This window comes from Molothrus ater, chromosome 2, assembly GCF_012460135.2.
Source record: "Molothrus ater isolate BHLD 08-10-18 breed brown headed cowbird chromosome 2, BPBGC_Mater_1.1, whole genome shotgun sequence".
Taxonomy (NCBI): domain Eukaryota; kingdom Metazoa; phylum Chordata; class Aves; order Passeriformes; family Icteridae; genus Molothrus; species Molothrus ater.
The window spans coordinates 15883810-15900036 of NC_050479.2; the positions used below are offsets into that span (position 1 = coordinate 15883810).

At 38.4% G+C, this 16227-nt stretch overlaps 1 protein-coding gene across 3 annotated transcripts in view; it reads left to right on the forward strand.

The window, feature by feature from the left end:
- Window positions 1-16227, forward strand: part of SH3KBP1 (SH3 domain containing kinase binding protein 1) — a 211470-nt gene that overhangs the window by 159509 nt on the left and 35734 nt on the right. The gene's annotated exons all lie outside the window — the stretch shown is intronic.

The window sequence follows — 16227 nt, forward strand, 5'->3', positions numbered from 1 at the left end:
TTGAGGTAATGTGCCTAAATTAACTTACTGAACTAAACATTTAAAATTTAGCCACCCTTAATATTCTGGTAAAGCAGAGAAAGATGACAGAGCAGCAAATAAATAGTTTTACATCTGTGTTTTTTTCAAAAATTATGTGTTATTATTCAAGATTAGTAATGAAAAAAGTGCCAGGATTTATACTAAATCTTCAAAAGCCATAGAGTGAGATGGTGAGTAAACAGTTGGTTTTCCTTTAGAAGAGCTGTGCACCATGTTACAAAGAATAGATTACAGTTTAGGTGCACTTAATTTCCTGCTCCTGTTTAAAGACTTTACAGTTTGTTTAAAAGTTTTTGATTGCTGGACATAAATATTTGTGGGGGGGGAAAAAAATCTATAAACTAGGAAAAGCTGTGGATTTTCCATGAGGAAGATGAATCAGAGCAATGTACACAATACTGCTGCTTTTGTTTGTGCTTATATGAAAGTAAAATAATTACTTCTGTAATAATTGATGTGTCATAAGAAATTGTTACTTGACTGAACAATTTGGCACTGGGTGAAAAAAACCCCAAAATCTTGGGAAGTCCGTCTGGGGCTTTGTTTGCCACATACAAAGCCATTTTCAGTCCTAGAGGATATTTTTGTCCTGAACAATATTCATGTAACCAAAGAAAACTAATCACACATGTGGTAGGAAGAGAAACTGCAAATGTAAAAATTAATTGTGTACATTAAATATCCTTTAATGACTTGCCCTCCTTGACCTTTGTTTAACTTGTTTGTAGAGCTTTGTAGCTTTGCCTGATTTAGAATGTTCTCATGTGAATATTTAACAGTGTTTCTGATCATGAATATGGCTTTTAAGATGTTTTTCCTGTCCACTTTATGCTTTATTGACCAGAATGATTTAATTCCCCAAGATGGCTGGTCTCTGGGTGTTCATCAGCAAGCATAGATAAAAAGACAATTACATTACTGAGGTTTCTATGTGAGATTTCATTATCTTGCTTTTTTGCATTTTCTTCTTCCATCTGCCACAGTGGAAGGATATTTGTCTTTTATAATAACTAAGCTGATGATTTGACCACATTGATCAATTTTCCAAGCCAGGCAAAGAGAATGATTTGGAATAGTAAACACATTGCTCTCTAGCCCTGTCCTTCTGTTCTCTAGTGATATTAAACAATTGCAGACATTTTGTTTACTTTTCTTCTTTTTTTCTGTGTCATGTCACGTCTGTGACCACTTACATAAACCCATGTCTCTAGAGAGGGGGATCTCAATGCACAAAATCCTGGAGTTTCTCTAGGGATGCCTTTTTGTGCACTGTCAGAACTGTTCTGAGCCACTGCAGAAATGGTGCTTAACAAGCAGTCACTTTGCAGATCCTTTTGTGCTTTGCAGACCTCATTGGAGTCAGACTTGTGGGGCTTCTTCATCTGTTTTTGACACAGTTTAAAAAAAAATTAAATTCGGGATATGTGGTGTCAGGGTCTTTGCTGTAGAGTTCTGAAAACAGTGAGGTCTCCTCTATGCTCTACCACATAACACAGTAACTTTACTTTAGTCCAGATTTTCTGAAGCAGATGTCTGTTGTCATCTTTCTTTTAGTCAGCACTAACAAAGTCAGCCTCACCTTTCTCCCCACCAATGGCTTCTGCTAGAGAGTGACCTGGAGCTCAAATCACCATACTTTGACATGACCAGTTGGTGAGCCATGCTGACTAAGAGGCATCAAAGAGAAACATATGGAATGCATCAGAAATTATTATCATTGGTTTGCTTTGCTGTCAGATTACAGAGTTTCTTTTAATTTATTTGTAATTAATTGTTTTGCAGGTTTTGCTTTCTATGCTGGGAAAGCATTAGGCAACACTTACTGTTCCCAATCACCTACACTAAAGAGAGAAGACTGGTACTTCTAAGGAAACAGATGGGTGTCACAGTACTGCCTACAACCACAGATGCATTATTGTAAAATAATGTATTTTGTTGAAATCACTAAAACTAAAAAGTGATCTAGATTCCCAGCATAAAATGTCTGTCACTAGACTAGTTTGTTTTTCCACAATTAGATCCATAGGAGCATTGAAGACTCATAATTTTAACTCATGCTGAAATTGATTTTTTTTGAAAAGAATAGCATTGGTGAGAATGTGTGGGAGTGGCTGAAGTAATGAGTGACAGAAGAATGGGAAAGAAATCTCATGAAAAGAATGTAGAATGCATTACAATAATCTTAAAACCATGAAGATAACACTTGATAGGTGCTAAGACAAAAGGGGATGGATCAAATGAGCAAAATGGGAAGTTCCTACAAGAGCCTGGGTACAGGTGCACACTGTGTGACAATGGAGGAAGCTGTTTGTCTAATGTTCATCTTAAAATGCTAAGACCCAATTTTGTGGAAAGGTGTAGAATCAGTAAATGCAGAATTCAATATCACCATTTTAACAGTACCCACATATAAAAGGGATAAGAATATAACAGATTTGTCTCTCTTTTATTCAATTGAATTAGTTGTAAAAGTCCCTTTGTCAAGATCATAAAATCAAGATCATAAAATATCTTTCTCATATAAAGAGCAGACTCTGTTTCAAGTTCTCACTGTTTTGATGGATGTTGAGATCTTCAATCATAAGCTGGTCAGAACTTCCCAATAGGTCTCTGTGATAAGAGATTTTGAATATCTGAGGTTTCTTTGAAATAGCTAAAGAATACTTTGAACAGATTTGCTAAATCACAAGTGACCTCCCTAATCACATGGAGAATGTGCTGGAAAGGTTTATTTAGGTGCTGAACAAAGTCAGTAGAGGCTGATCACTTACAGGTCAGAATGTATGTATTTGGGGAGGTATAGGATAAAGGATGGCATTATGCAAAACTGATAACCAAAAATAATTACCAATTATTTGGAAAATATACACTATGAGATAGAGTCCAAACATATCTTAAGTTAAAATGTACCTAAAAGACTAAAGAAAAGCAGAAACTTCACATGCATCTGTTCCAAAAAATTCTGGAAAAGGTTTTTCTTCCCTTTGTTCACCCAGTGAAGCAAATACCCTTGTAAATACCTAGAAAAGGTTTTATTTATTAATAAGTGGAAATAAAAGTGGGCAAATGGTATTTTGCCCCACTTTAGTTTTTCATGCAGAATGATGTAAAAACCCTGAAAACATTGGTCAGAATTGTAACAGAAGGTAAAAAACTTCAAGGCAGTAAACTAAAAGATCTGGTACATTTTCTGTGCAAAAAGGCAGTCTAAGAAAGATGCACCTTTGAAAGAAAGAGAATAAAAAGCAAAATACAGTAATATTAGTTGTACAGTTAAGGTGATGTTGTGCATTTTTATGATTAGATATGTTCATAAGGTTAAAATTATGAATGGTAAGAGGCCATGAGATTGACACTGTAGATTATTTTTGTATTGTCAAACATTTGTGTTCCTTAGGTTTGTTTGGGTTTTTTTGTGTCTTCAAAATATTCCTGACAGCATTTGGGTGTGGGTAAGAACACTGGTTATCACTGCACCCTGCAGCTGAAGGAGAGTGGCAAACAAGTCTTTTATAATGCTCAAATATTCATTTTGAAGATTGTATTTGTAATAAATACAGTTTCTCCTAAGCAGCAGAAGATTCATGTGACATTTTAAACTGTCATCATGAAAATTTTACAGGACTTTTTATTCCAGCCCTCTTAGATCTAGCTATTGTAAGCCACTTTTCTACAAATTTATTAATAGCTTTGATAAATTATGACAAAATGCACAGGATTCTGAAGACTTCACTGGCACACAGAAAATTACCTGTGTGAGGGATCAATAGAAATGGCTACATAATTTCAAAGCAAATACATCAAGCACACACTGGCAGCTGTGCACTCATTCAAAAGCAGTTTTATTGCAAGGATGTAAAGAAGATTTCATTGTAGAGCATCAATCTACCTGAGCTCTAGACAGCAAAGACCACTTTGTTCCCAGGAGTGAAAATGGTCTGGATAAATAAAATTAGTTGCTTCAAAAATCATTGCAAATTTGAAAAGGTGGCAGCATTGGAAAGATATCCTCATCTGAACCCTTATTATCAGTGGGCAGCACTGATATCAGCAGCAATTCTGCTAATTTTGAAGTTATAAGGTGATTTTTGCTGATGCTATTCAAATAGTACTGGGAAAGTTACTGCATTGCTATCATGAAAGACACAATAGGATAATTACTAGTGAAAAATGTACATGACTATTTATCTGGTCTAGTTATTTAATGAGATTTTTATTGGCAACTCAATTTGTAGAGCTTAATTCTGTGCTGGGAGGCAAAGAGCCACAAACCTAGTTATAAAAATAAGCATAATGGCAATCACCTTTTACAAAGCTTGTCTTTGCTTTTGGTGTCACCATTAATAATTTATTGAGAGATTTGCAAGTTTTGTGGCTCAAAATGCTGTACATTTAGCAGCTTCCTGCCCTGAAGCATGTGCAGTCGAGTGATAAGACAGACAAGTAAGCACAGGTGAGTAGAAGAGCATAAGGAAACAATTCAATGAGATTCAGTCTTGGTAGTCTCTTTCATCATGTCCTTTTCTCACTGCTGCACTGGTGTTCCATGTGTTTGTCCCTGTAAGAGCATGGAATCTGCCCTTGTGTAGAGCCTTAATGCTGCCCAATCCTTGGGGTAGCCACAAGGCAGTTCATTTAACCCTGACTGTATTTATAGGCAGTTACTGGAGCGTGGCCCTTTGGCCAAAACAATTCTCCTGCTTTTCTCTCTTACACCATCTTTAAATGCTCATCCTGGTGCAGGAGGTAATTGTCCAGAGCACTTTCTTTAGCTGAGAGATTGGCAAGGCAAACTCATCTGGGCAGGGCTGTGAAGGAAAACAGCTGCTCTGCCGGATGCAGGAGGCTCCTGAAGGGGTGAAATTAGTGAGTGTTATGTTAAAGGATCCTGCCAGTGAGCTGGGGCCGTGAGCAGGGGAAGGAGCACAGACAGTGTGATAGAGAAGGACACTTGCTGATACTCAATCAAACATTTTGCTGGGCTGGGGAGTCACTAGGGTTGCCAGAAAGTGTTTCTGTGGGGTTTTATTCATTGCTGAATTTTTCTATATGCCTTTAATCACAAACAGCATGCACATATTTTACAAACCTTAGCTATGGAAACATGTGAAGGAATTAAAAACTCTAAGATTTTCTTTAAATATGAGCTAATAGGTAGGTATCACTAATTCTTCCTTATTAAGATGAAATCTTCACTATTTTCACCTCTATGGGTAAAAACAAACCAACAGAATGATAATATTTGAGGCCATTAAAAATGCACCTAATTGGCAAGAAGATAGAATTTTTCTAAGCAGAATTATTGTAGCTTAAAACTTTCAAAATAAAGTTCAAGATTGTCTCTTTCTTCCTATGACAGAAAGGAAAAAATTATTCGCATTTCATGATATTCAGGTAATTTTGTTTTTCCTTGATTGGCAACTAAAATCAAGCTTTTAGCTCATTTTTGAAAATAGTTTTCTAATATAACCTTGCAAAAAAATTTAGGTTATGTAGTTAAAGTATGATCTGATTTAATAAAATAATAATATGGCTTTCTGTCAGAGTAACACAATGGACTTTTGTTGACACTGAATATTTGGTCATGCAGATGCCCCTTTTTGGGGTTTTAATACAAGATATTTTGCACATTTGTGCAAATCTTCTGCAGCAATCTTGCATACAGAAACTGAAAGGAATACTGTAAGTAAAGTAACTAAGTAAACATTTAATAATGCCCAGCTTTAAGAAAGCTTTTATGATAGCTTTAAGAAAGCTTTTATGAATATTTGTGTTTAAAGAGAAGCGTGTAAGCAATAAAGGCACTTACTTCTTGCCTCTGGAAATAAATAGGTACTTCCTTCAGAAAGAACAATACCATAAAGGCTCCTGAGATATCCATGAATTATTCATCACTGGCCAGGCCTAATAGCTGTACCTAATCTGCTTTCTGTGTTCCTTGTCCTCTACCCTTCACTACTTCCCTTGGCACCAGTTTTTCCCCCAGGACACCCTGCCTCCTCCTCTGATTGGGAACCCTGCTTGTATCACACTGCTGACTCCATACAAGAAATGATTTTGCAGATTGTGCATGCTGAGGGTGCAGTTTTACATGATGGATGAGAGGTGGCTGCTCAAAGGGAAGGTTCTCCTGCCCTCTCACCTTGCATCTGGCAGCCACAGCACACACAGGGGGGTGTGAGCAGGGACAGGTGATGGAGGGGGGGGACTGTCCCAGCAGCTTGCTGAGAGCTTGGTGTAGCAGTAGGGTCACTTTTCCCTGACCTGAAACTTTTCTCTGTAGGGTTTGACTAATAGGAATCAGAAGGTTTGGATCTTTTCTGGGTTTCAAGCTGTGGTGCCATGAGGGATGGCAGCTGGGGTGGGTCCTGTTTGACATACCTCCAATGTGTGCAGCTAGTGCCTGGGATAAAGCTTGTGTCATCTCACAGAAGCATGAATGCTTCCTCAAATGAGTTATTTAAAGCAGTTATATAAAACTTGTGTGCTCACTGATGATCAAGTAAATAAATCTTCATTTTCTGAAATTATGTTATATACTCAGTAAATTATGGAAAATAGACTCTGAGTAGAGTCTATTGCTTGAACCTTGTCCTTGGCCAAGGATTTTTAATGTTTATAAATAACTTTGAACACTTAGTCACATCTTGCAGCATTTCTTGGCTGCTGTGATTAGCAGTGGGGCATTAAGGTCTCTGTAGAGACAAAGCCTGACAATGTTTATTTGGGAACCAGGTGCAGGTTACTTTTCATTGGTATCTTTAGATATATTACTGAAACACAAATGTTTGAGCTAAGCATTTAAATAAGCTTTTAAGCCTGTACTTAGTCCAGGGAGAGTGGAACAGCCAGCACTTGAATGCTGATCTCAGTAGTATATTTATAATATTACTTTTAAAAGTACACACTGAAGTTGTCTTTTCCTGGTTTTGTTACCACAAATTGTGATGCTACAAGAGTGACTTCAAAAGAAGGTGATTCTTTTGTTCATGGGAAGTCCCAAATTTGAATTTTGACAAACACAAGTTCATGCCAAGCTATGTAGGTGAAGTGGCAGGATCCCTCATGCATGCAATGCTTCAAGATTTGCATAATTTGAAAGGCGTTTTGTTTGTAAGTATGTTTAACACAGCCAAGCTAATCTAAAAAGGTGACACATTTTGAGATAAAAAAAGAAAGAATCTTTTTTTCTACTTAGAAGAGATATTGCTGAAATGCTGAGGTGTCTGGAAAACTGTGATTATTGCTCACAGTGTGGGCTTTAGATGCATTGCTTAGTTTCATCCCTTCTTTTATTCTGAATGTTGTGTTCACCTGCTGGTTTGATGGTATTATCTGAAGCTCAACCTTTTCAAGGCAGAGAAAGCTATTTCAAGGGGAAGTAAAAATGCACATACAGTGCCAAGTAATTAGTAATTGTAATTAGGACCCTGGTCCTAAGATGTCTTCAATCTAAGTAGTAATAGCATTAAATAATCTTTCAAATGTTTTGTTCTAGGTTCATATAATCTTTCTAAATACAGAAAATGTAATTACATAAATATTTTATCTTGGCTCATCAGAGGCATAAATTATGTCTGTTACTAGAACCACCTTTCATGTTTGTGTTGGCTAATTTAGGTTTAATTTGAGTATTGGAATGTTAGAGTTTTATGATGTGGAACATATTTATTTTTCCACAATAATTCTGCTGACTGAACATTGCAAATGAAGTGAATCCTCAGAAGAGATGGTTTTGTTCAATAAGCAACTTAATTCTTCCTGTTTGTACAAATATTTCATCAAAGCTTTTTCACCTCATTACTGATTAAACCATTTAGTCACAGAATGTAAAGTCAAAAGATTAGACCTAGCCTGAAACATATTTAACAGAAAAAAAGCCTGCTCTGTTAGATCCTCTGCTCTAATGTCCTGGGTATTGCAGGTCATGCATTATTCTCATCCAGTTCCTTTTTTGCAGGGTTCACTAATCTGAGCCAATTTTTGAACAGACTTTTTCTTCTGGAGAGGTGTCTTCTTGTTGTGCCTTCCAGTAAAAACCACAGCCTGGACAGAGCAGTGTAACCAGAGCTGAAATAATGTCTAATTTCTGACTATCTCTCCTGTTTACTTCCATAGAGGTTTGACATGAGGATTTATTAGCAGAGCCTTGGAGCTTGCAGATAAATAAAAATGTTCCTGTTTGACTCCTTAAACTTTGAAAGATGCAATTGGCATTATCAGATGTGAGGTTCAGTATGGCTTGGGCATGAGAACTGACAGGAGCTGGGAAGGATCCATTCAGGATTTGGGGCTTTTGGAAGAGGTTAAGGATTTGAGCAGGATAAACCTCTGGGTTAGGGGCCAAACAGAGGTTAGAGGCCACACTGTGAGGTTTCCTTTAATGCTTTTCTTTCAATATTTCATAATCTATATATATTTGCAAGAAGTATGTAAAATGAAAATGGGTTTTCTCCAGGATTGCTTCAGAAGGCAAATTTATTGTCTATTGGGCTGTCTCTTTTATCTAAATTATCTCATATTAGGTAGTTGTTGAGAGACTCATTCTGTCTTATTGACAGATGTTAAAATCATGTTTCTGCCAAGGAGTACTTGATTACTAACCAGATGCTCTAAATCATGGCCATTTTCTTAACAGAATTTAACAAATTTTGCACTTTTTTGTACTGTAAATTCTCTATCTCAGTAGCTGAGCTTATAGTAAGTAACAAACCTTGATAATTTGGAGAAGTACCAGGTAGCACAATGTGAGTGTAATGTAGGCCTCTGGAGAGATGCTTTCCTTCATTCATAGATAGTTTAGCAAGTTTAATGAGAACTGATGAAGATTCTAAAATCAATTATTTTCTAACTCTTAAGATAAACTTGGATTTTGAGAATGATCTGTCTTGGTGTCAATGTCATGACACTGAATGTAGCAAGAATTTCTAAAGAAACATATTTTAATATTATTAAAATGCTTTTTCACCTGACTTAGCATGACTTTGTTGTTTCCCTCCAAATCCAAGTTACATTAATCAAGATCTGATGTGTTTTTAATGATGGTTTGACAATCACAGAGCCTGTCCAGTGGCCTTCTCTGGTGTTCGTGAGAGTTGGGACCTCTTGGCCCCAGTGCTGCAGTCAAGCCTGGAGCTCCCACAGGTGCCCTGTGAGGGTGGGCTGAATGCAGAGGGCTTGTCCTCCAGATTTGTCTTTCTATGAGCCTTTAATCCTCAAATTCAGAAGCCTTTATATGTTGCATGTATCTCTTTGTGTCTTATGGTTGATGTCTTGGAAAGCTCAGTAGACACATTTTGTTTGCATTAAAGGTGGTTTGTTTTTCTTTAAATGGTGATGTTGGCTAGATGTTGGCAAAAGAATTCTGGAGAGATGCTTACAATGGGGTTAGTAGTAATTTAATGGGGGGCTGCCAGCACAGCAGAGCTGATACATGGAAGCTCCCAGGGCAAGCATAAGAGGGATTCATGGCTTTCTGAATAATGCTGTTTTTCCAGCTCAACATTCTTCTTGATGAGAACCAGCTTTACAGGGGCAGAAGGAAAGCAGAGATTTAATGAATGGAAATGCCAATTGCTGGGATGATTATCTATCTATCTATCTATCTATCTATCTATCTATCTATCTATCTATCTATCTATCTATCTATTATTGTTGTTATTATTATTACTATATCTTTCTCTTTTTTGTTTGTTTTTGGTTGGTTTTTTGGGTTTTTTTTTTGTTTTTTTTTTTGTAAGGAGCTATGTCTTCTAGTGGAGATTTCCAGAAAAGTAATACTTTCTTAAACCCTGCATCATTATGGTGTATCTCAATACAGATACTACAGTATAAGCTTCACATATAATTTTCTGGGGGCCTGCTTTTTCTTGTTCTTAGTGTTGCTTTCTGTCTTAGCTGTGATGATGAAATCTCGGGGATGGAATAGTTCTGAATCAAAAACTTTTAATCAAAGAGCTGAAAAATCAAGCAGTTGTGGGTTGATGTCTAAACTATAGCTTTATATTTTAGCAGTATTGCAAAGTACCATCATGTTCAGAGGACCAGACTATGCAGCAATCAGCTCCCTCAGAAAAACAGAAGTCCTATTTACAGATGAGAAGATTGGCCTTTTTCAGATGTATTTCTTCAAGAGTTTACACAGCTGCAGTTCAAGTCATGGATAGGAGAGAAGATAATCACATAGCTTATTATTTATTTTGTGACCTTGGGGAATAGAAAATATCTTTCATTTACTTATACTGACAAAAGCCTTCTCTTCACTTGAGGCAGCTTGGAAGGTAGGTTAGGGCGTGGAGAGATGAACTTGGGCCATGAATTTCAGGCACTCCCTGAAATTGTCAGTCCTCCCAAAGGTAGAAGGGAGGAGGGGAGTGGGTGCTGCCTCGAAGACCTGGCGGCTTTGGGGGAAAAGGCAGGAAACACCTTTGCCCCCAAAGTGAAGTGGAAAGCACAGCTGCAGCAGTGGATGCCTTCTTCCTCTCAGGCTTCCTTGTGCTTTGGTAAAGCTGCAGGAATTGCTCAGCTCTTGGTAGATTCCCAGAATCAGATGGCTGTTAGTGCTGGAGAGAGCAGTTTTGATGCACTTGCAGCTGGCTGCAGTGATGATAAAGGTGCAAGTCCAATGGGCTTCTGAACACATTCTAATGGATACATTGAGCCAAGTAGCTTCAGGGTTTTATTTAAGTCATTCAGAACAGTCTCATAGCACACAGTAATTCTCCTGTAAGTGACTTCAAGAAAAAAAAGAATAAAAAGAAAAAGGGTAGAATAATGTATAGTACTTGGAAGAAAACACACACTGGAGCATGTCTGACATTTAAATTATAGTAATCTTGCATGCTTTATTGATTCTTGGTAAAATAATGAAAAAAATTCAAATAGTAGAGTTTTATTATAAATATGTTCACAACCAGAAGGGCTGCTTTGCATTTTCAGCAAAAAATATTGGTTTCCTTCATGTTCCTTTTATCTGGCTCAGGCCTAGAGTGCAAATAGTAGTGTGGGCTAGAAATAAACCCATCTCTAATAACCAAGTCTGGTTTTTTAAGAGAAAGAACTTTATATGAAATGAAAACCCCTCTGTCTGTGGGGTGTATGAAACTCCTGCCTCCTTGGAGCAGAGGGAAAGGCTGTGAAGCTGTCAGCAATTCCAGCAGGGAGAGTTCAGTCAGGTTTGCTGGTGGGGTAATCAGTCACAGCCAAGCTTGTGGCTGGGACACAGCCTGGCATGAGAGACACATTACATGCCAGGCATGAACTTGAGTCTTGTAATTTCATGGTCTTGATTGTGGTATCAGGTACTAAAGGGGACTTGTTTTGGTGTTGTGAGGGTCCCCAGGACAAGGTGAGAGATGAGAATTGACTCCAAGTTCTCAGAAGGCTGATTTATTATTATATGATATGATGTTATAAGAAATTATATACTAAAACTATACTAAAGAAAGAGAAAGGAGACATCAGAAGGCTAGACAAGAATGAATAATAAAAACCTGTGACTGACCAGAGAGTCAGACACAGCTGGACTGGGATTGGTCATTAATTAAAAACAACTCACATGGAACCAATCAAAGATGCACCTGTTGGTAAGGAACCTCCAGACCACATTCCAAGCAATCAGATAATCATTGTTCACATTTCTTTTCTGAGGCTTCTCAGGAGAAAAATCCTGGTGAAGGGATTTTTCAGAAAATATCATGGTGACAGGGACTGACAGCTCTGCCTTATCCACCTCCATGGTCACCTCTTTTACCACCAGAGAAATGGTGTTTGAAGGAAGGGAAGTTTGTGTTCTTGGCTGGTGGCAGCTGGGCTCCTGCATGGGGGGGTGCCATGGGCCAGTGTGGTGTCAGTGGGGTCTGTCTGGGTGCAGCTGCTTCTGAGCACAGAGTGGAGTATTTGTCACACTGGAGAGCAGAAGGTGCTTTATGCTGGGCTTTTTCTTCAATCTCCACCATCTTCTGCTTTTTTCCTGTTGAATTGAGAGCGCCAAGGGAAGGAACAGCACCATGTTTGCTCTAATACGGAGCAGAAGTTCTGCTGCTAAGAAACCTTTTAATGTAGGATACTGTGTGCATAAGAGACCAAGCAATGCCATGATTCTTTCACCCAGAAGAGGAGAAAGCATGACTCCACCATTTTATGACTTTTCTTCGTCACTATGAGAGTGGCTGCAGGATCACTGCAGTTGCTAAAAGGTGACAAAGCCTTGATTTTCTGCTGTCAGCCCTACTTATGTATCTCACTGTATTTCACTTCCATTCAGTAACAGTGTGATAAATCTGGTGCTCTGAATGGAAACTTTCTTTGCCAAATATCTCCCCATGGCTTTTGGCTGGTCTCTCTACTCATGTATCTCTCTCTTTCCCCTCTCCTCTGTCCCTACTCTTTTAGTCACCACAGACAAAAGTTTCAGAGTAGAACTGTGTTTTTACCTTTCTTGTTTTACCATTGGTTTGGGTTTGTATTTTGCATTCTTTTTTGATGTTCCCTTCTGGAAAAAAAAGTCTGTTTTCTCCAGACGATTTTCTCTTCCAGTTTTATTCACAGCTTGCATGTCTCACTGCTAATTCCCTAAAGAATAGTTCCTCTTATTCTTCATATCAATAAAAGGACTGATGTTTTTAGTTCACTTGTGTATACTCTTATAATTCTTGGCAGCATGTTGACAAAAGGTAGCTATATTCTGATTTTCTAGTACTTTCCATTTCTCCCAGATTTACCCTTTCCTCTGGCTTACGTAAATGTTCCAGCCCAGGCTGAAATTTTAGTACCTGATGTTTTGTGTAATATTTACTTCTTATAAAGTTTAAACATCTCAAAAATTCCTCAACACTTTAGTCTTTCCCTTTGCTATGCTTTGTCCAATTTTGTCCCAAATATTTAGCACAAAATGAACGTTGCTAGTTATGCCAGTATATTCAGTTTTTTATGCTTTATTTGGGAACTGCTGAGGAATTAGAATGGTTGCTGAATGAATGTGACAGCTGGAATCACACCCTGCCTTCCCTGGGGCAGGCCTGATGGGCAGAGAGGATGCTTGACATGGAGTATTCCCTGTCCTCCCTCTGCCTGGCTGAAGGGACTGAAGGGACAGGGACAATGGCAGCAAGCTCCTGGCCAGCACAGCAGGAGCATCTCCTCTGTGACTGTCCCACCTGTCCAGGTTCCCTGGTACAGTCAGTGTGAGGCTGTCCCAGTTACAGGTGACAGGCCTTGAGCTGTGCCAGAGGAGTTTTAGATTAGATGTGAGGAAATATTTGGTCCCCAAAGGAGGTGTCAAGCACTGGAACAGGCTGCCCAGGGAAGTAGTTGAGTCTCCATCCCTGGAGGTATTTAGAAGACATGTAGATGTGGCAGTCAGGAACAGAGTTTAGAGGTGGGCTTGGCAGTGCTGGCATAAAAAATGGATTCAGTAATGTTAGAGGTCATTTTCATCCTAAACTGTTTTATGATTTTACTTCACTAGAAATGAGGATAAAACCAAGATTTGTATTTTAATGAGAAAATACCAAAATCTCCCTCAAGATTTTTAATTTCTCTGTTTTATGAATCTGCCTCTTCTTGAACAATCAAAGTAGGCTTGGCAATGTGAACCAGCAGTGAACTTCTCTGAGGTCTTTGATTGCACTGTCACTGCAATGAGAACGTGGGTATAGTCTCCAAATTAAGCTTCGGTAGGAGCTGATTTTTACAGTTGCTAAATGTTGACACAGCTACCCCTTAACTTGATGAATTTCAGTAGCTGGAGTATTTGTTTTGCCAGTTTCATAAATATTTTTTGAGGGCTTTTTTCTTAAAGGAAACCAAAATGCATTTCTAGTACTACATTTCTAGGTTACATATTCTTCATAGGACTTCGGGGATATTGCATCATCTGAATTTTGTTTAAGTTGTTATATGAGTCTGACAGAATAACATGGAGATAAAGCAGAGATCCATTTGGTTTGTCAATAAATTTTGGGTTATTAATAAAGATTTGTCAATCTTGATACTGGATCGCTTGACAGCTTTTCTATAAAATTTGCGTTTTGAAATTACAGCTCTTTTGCTGTACTTGAACACACGAACACAAGATACGTTAAAAAAGACAATATGGTTAAGATTGCATGTCTGATGGCAATCTGGAAATGATTTTTGCTCATTGTTCACAAGCAGACACATTGTTTTCATCATGCTGCCTTGATTGTGCTTCATAGCTCTGCCCTTTGTCAGTACTTGTGGCAGCTTGTGCAGTGTAACTCAGGTGTGCTTGTGTGCTGCTCTGACCCCCAGTTGAGATCTACCTTCTTCCAGCACCTTAGGGTGGCTTCCAGAGGTTCCTGGGGCATGGCAAACCTGCAGTTGTGGGGAGCAGGAGGGAACCACCATGGAGATTCTTCACCAGATTTCATCAGTAGCTTTTAACTTCTGAAATCTTTATTTCTCTCTCAGTGACCCATAAGCCTCCTCTTGCAAGTGAAGTAAATGAGAAAATTAAAGAGAGACTGCCTGAAGATATTTACTTGCTGTATGAAAATCCACTGTGGTGATTGGCTGCATAAGCCTGAGTGACAAGCTGGAGAGGGGAAAAAAGCAAACCTGCAGCTCTTTGGGATTTATGAATGTGTGACACAAACAGCAGCTTCATGAAAACAAATGTGCCTTAAAAAGGAAAAAAATCAAGTGTTAATGAAGTGAAGAAGTAGGAGTAATGTTTATGTTCCCTAAGAGCATAAAAAATCTAACCTAAAAAGCATATATGTGATGTCTTGTGCTGTTCAGTCAGGATTATTAGCTAGTGCTGAGCTGTGCAATCAGTTGAAGCACAAGCTTTTTGTCTCTGGATGCTTGAATTATTCTTAATATTTTTCAAAATCTGAATTGGGTTATAAACGTTTAGGCAATTTCAGCTTAGCAGCATAGGGGTGGAGGGCATTATAAAACACCCCATGTGATAGAGCAGTTGAGGGCCCTGAGTATTGGGCTGTGCAAGTGGACAGAGCCAAGTGGGAGAGAACCTTCACAGCAGGAATGAGGGGGGCTGGCTCTGCAGCAAGAGGAGAATCCTGCACAGAGCCTGCCCATGACTGGCCTCCATGGAGTCCTTGACAGCCCTGGAGGTACTCAGCAGATGTTTTGGAAACATCAGCTGGTCAAGAATCAGCTCTGGTCACTAAGAAAGGTCTAACAGAGCTGGGAAATACCTCCTAAATAACTGTGGGAAGGCCTAGAAAATGTCCTCCGTGGTGGAGACCACCCTGCTGAAGAGAAGGGAGAATACAGAAAAGCAAAGATTAGGCATGAGAAAAGATTATAAAAAAAGAATGGAAGGATTGTTTTGTGCCTGCATTACATCAGAAAAAATACTGAGACAGTGGGGGGAAAGATGCACAAATGCACCAAAACAGACATGACTCTTTAGCTGGTGTGTTTAGTTAGCACATACTCAGGAGACCAGGAGGACTGAATAAGCTAAATAAAGATTCTAAAACAAAAAAGTAACAAAAACCACGCCCAAAGCATAAAAGCAATGATCTTTAATAGTAGTCTGTTTTCTCTCAAATATCATCCAGTGTTTGTCTACTGTAACTTACAAAAAATACCAACAAGCACAGTCATTGTGAACAATATTTTTAGGACTTGGTATTAAGCACACCTCACTAAGTTAACCTGCATTGTTCTGTCATCCATTTAGCAGGTGAAATAAAAGATTTTATGGAAATCAGGAAAGGCTGGCCAGCCTGATCTTGAGCCAACTGCAAAAATTGGCTGAAGTGGTTTTAAGACTGAGCAGACAATGGGTAACTTTCCTGTAATTGTGTTTTGGAAAACAGCTGAACTGTTTCAGCTTTAGCTTTCAGGAAAAAAGAATGTGGAAAATCTCAACAGGAAGTATTCTATGTAGCAAGCACACAGACACAAAAAAGGGAATATGGAGCACTGAGGACTTAGGGAACCATTTCAACCTTCTCTAAAATGTTGTGACTTCTGTTACTGTTATTATTCATAACAAAATAAACTTCTATTTTTTATCATTTATATTCACTGATGTTACTTTTTCACCTATTTAGCTGTACATTGTTTTACACTCTGCATTGTACTGCTCAGAAATGCTGCAGAAAAAGAAGGTGATGTCACATATTAATCAGGTGCATTATGCCTTATTAATTGGAGTGAGATGAAATCTAATAATTCCAGTGTGTC